Below are 3,881 nucleotides of genomic sequence, written 5' to 3' on the forward strand. Positions count from 1 at the left end.
AGCTTTTTTATTCCTTCTTAAGCATTTGCTCAAGTGTTAAACTAGCTTAGTTTACCAAAGTAACAACTTTTTTTCTGTGGTATACTTCAAAAATTAGTCACCCTACAATGTAGTGTGTTCAAATTAAACAGATGTATACAGTTAAAACAATTAGTGTAGTCTCTATAAACAATTTCTATTCTGGGATTTATATGTAGAGGTAACGTTTACTTCAGAGTAAAACATTGACAAACAGGGAAGGAAGAGAATCAGAACTTTCACAGAGCTGTACTTGACCATATCTTACAGACAAAGCAGAATTATAATGCATGTAACAAAAACGTTACAAGTTTTTTTTTTAAAGTTGATAGTTAAACAAATACGGTATGTAACAATTTTCTACTTTATTTCAGTACAATTTTCAACATACAGTCTACTATTTCTCAAGGTATTTGAAGACTTAAAACAAAATTTCTATAGACTACCTGCAAACAGTAAAATTTAAGTAAAATGCTTATATTCTTATTTGAAAACAAAAATCAGGTAAAAAAATGGTAGGTACAACTTCTGCTCTGCTGTAATCTTACTTCATATTTATTGTTCCTTTTCTTCCTTGAGTCTGTCATTCTTTTCTTCATTATTTTCCATGGTCTCTTCTTCATCTCCAACAATCCCATCCCCTTGGTATTTGTCATGAGTCCATTTAGGACTGCTACCTGATTTTTTGAAGTTAGAGCACCCTCTGCCACGTTGAAAAGTACCACGACCTCTTCCTCTTTTGGTCCAATAATCCACACCATCATCTCTGTCATCATGCAAAAGTACTTCTTGCTCTTTGGGGTATATTCTGGATCCCATTCCTCTTCCTTCGGTCTCTTTTAAAAAGTAGTATTTGAGTTGTTTGGACCAGTATTTGTCCCAGCAAAAACTCCTCTGTCTCTTCCTCTGCCTCTAATTCGAAAAAAGGTTCCTCATGGTTGGCTAACTCCTGCAAAGCCTGAGTATTCTTTCATTTCATGGGGAGTTTTAAATTCTTCTTCTCTTTCCTTCTTACTCTCCTTTTCTTCTCTAGAACTGGGAGAAGAAGGTGATGGTGAAGAGGATGAAGATCGAGAATGATCTTGCTCTCTACTCTTATGTTTACTGTCATCTTTGTAAGATTTGTATTCCTTGTAACCTTTTGGAGTTTTTTCCTGCTTTCTTGATCCACTGGATTCCCTGGGACCCTTGGAATCTCCCCGTTCTTTACTTCTTTCTTTTCTACAGTGATCAATGTCATGCTGAAAGTCAGCAGAGTCACACCTTAATTTTTTATCTCCCTTTTGATTTTCTTCTTTAAAAACTCTCTCTTCCCCTGCTACACGGGTATGTTTCCTCAGGGTACTTGGTGAGATGTCAATTCTCCTGTGTATTTCAGGTCTTTTGCCGAGCACTATGTTCTTCAGTGGCTTTCCGATGTGAAGTAAACCGCTTGTTTAGGGTCATTGCAGATGACTTGAAGTATTGCTCTTTAACATGATGAAACAAGGACACAATGTGTTAAATAAATGACCGTGAAGTGCTTTTGCTGGTCTGTGGCAACTTAATGTGGTCAAAGATGGATCAGAATTCTTGCTCCTTCTGGATAGAACGGACAAGTGTACTAGCAAGCAGCCTGTCTTTAGTCAAGGAAGCAGGTCTGTTAGAATCATCAAGAGGAACAGGTGCCATTTTGAGTTTGACTTCAGGACGATGAGAATCACTTGCTGTCATTGTGATCCTACGTGGGCTTTCCTCTCTGAAGGCAGACTTTTCTCATGCATCCAGATTCTTGTGTAGAGGGGGATTGTAATCAAAGAGATCTTTGAGCTTTTCAGACTTTACCTGCTCAGCTGACTGGGTTTCTTTCTTTACTGTTATTCTTTCAGAATTTTTGTCTTCTTCTTTGTGCTTATCTTTTGTAGTCCTAGGCCTTTCCACTACATATCCAGCCTCTTTAAGTTTATAATTTTTTTCTTCTCTAAATCCACCACTTTCTCTATTGCCTTTCAGTGAAACTTTGGACTTGTACTTGAGTCCTTCCTCCTCAGTATTCCAGTGAGATGTAGTAGCAAAACTTTTACCCTGATCTGCAAGGACTGACTTCCTGAATTGTCTACAATCTTCTGTCTCCTCTGTGTCATCCCCTTCTGAATCATTAAACTTTTGTTTTCCAGACTATCACTGAAGTAATCTAGAGCTTCCTGATCTTCTCATTCTCCCTCTACTCTCCCTTTCTCTGATCCTTTCTCTTTTGAAGCCTCTTTATCCCTGGCATTACCCCTATCAAGCAGGAATACTCTAGACTCTTCATCTGTGAACCTTTTTAAGAACTTTCCAGTCTTTGCAGTTTCCTGATCTCCACCATCAGGATAAAATGAGGAATGGCCCCTAGACTCATCTCTTGGAGCATTCTGTGGTGTGATTGTCTTTGCAGGACTTCTTCGTGAAGAGATATGATGAATTGGACTATTCTGAGAAGGCCTGTATCGACTAGATCCATTTCCAACAGAACCAGGCCCAGACATTTCAGGACTATGCTGAATGGATTGTGAATGCTGAGAAGGAGTATTTTTTGCAGAGTGAACTGTACTGAGCATGGGAGCATCAGAGCAAGATGAACTCTGACTAGGTGGTTTAGCAATAGGTGAAGGACTATGGGGTGATCTGGGACTATTATCATAAGCTGTAAGGCCAGGCCAAATATCACTGGATGTGACTGATGACTTATTAAATTCATCGATAGACTCAGATGGATCATGTTCAAATGTATCTTTCAGTTCCTCCTGTGCTTTACTTTTCAACGGACTGTCTTCTTGGGGTTCCCCTTCAGCATTTTTGGTTTTTCCTGAGACCCTCATCTTTTAGAAACAGGAGATTTGCTATATGGAGATGAAGAACGAGAAGAGGATGAGCTTGGAGACCTAGAAGAGCTATGTGACCATCGAGATCTGCTTCTGGATCTTTGAGAATAAACGAATCTTCTTTTTGGACTCCTGGAATGTGAATAACCTCGTCTAGGACTCCTAGAGTGCCTTCTATTCCAGACAGGTCTATAACCACCTTGATGATAGCTACCTCCTCCTCCTTGATAATACCCTCTACCCCTTCCTTTGTACCCATAAGGTCGTTTCATTCCTCTATTATTTCTGTAATTACGATGATCATCTCTAGAATACATACGATCTCTACTACAAGACCTTGAATATGTTCTGGAACGAGACCTAGAACTGTATTGCTTACTTCTAGAATGAGATCTTATCTTGATCAAGAACTAGACTGTGATCTAGACTTTGACCTTGAAGAATGTGATCTAGAATTGGAGCAACCCATTTCTTTTCTCCTTGGGTTTATGTAGGATCAAGAAGTCAAGTAAAAATTCTTCCTGGAGAGAATGCTCTGAGAAATTAAACTCTAAATTCAAATTCCTGACACACCGAATCGCGGTTCCAGGGGTTTATTTCTGTTGAGACTACACAGCGGCCATTTCCCGGCTCAAGAACGCGAGGAAAACCATAGAGGTATCTTCGACGCGCTAGCTCGGCTCTGTCACTTCCTCCTGTTCTAAAACTTTTTAATAAGCTTTCACTCCTGCTCTAAAACTTGCCTCAATCTCTCTCTGCCTACGCCCTTTAGTCAAACTCTTTCCTCCTAGGAGGCAAGAACAAAATTGCTGCAGACCTGTAGGTATTCACCACTGGTAACAATGTGACATTATTTTCCCGTGGTTAACAGGAGCATATGGGAAAATGCAATGCTCTCTGAGCTAGAAGATATGGGTTCTCTTCCTCAATCTACTACAAACCAGCTGTGGCCTCTAGAAAAGTGTGAAATTTCCCTAGGCTTCATGGAATCATATACATTTTGAGCTAGAATAACCATCA

The 3,881-nt window shown here is 39.5% G+C and overlaps 1 pseudogene; it reads right to left on the bottom strand.

Moving 5' to 3' along the window:
• Nucleotides 1–505: 505 nt before the first annotated feature.
• Nucleotides 506–3,368, bottom strand: LOC129492823 (bcl-2-associated transcription factor 1-like; annotated as a pseudogene).
• Nucleotides 3,369–3,881: the final 513 nt, after the last annotated feature.

Source organism: Symphalangus syndactylus, chromosome 11 (assembly GCF_028878055.3).
Source record: "Symphalangus syndactylus isolate Jambi chromosome 11, NHGRI_mSymSyn1-v2.1_pri, whole genome shotgun sequence".
In the NCBI taxonomy this organism is placed as follows: Eukaryota; Metazoa; Chordata; class Mammalia; order Primates; family Hylobatidae; genus Symphalangus; species Symphalangus syndactylus.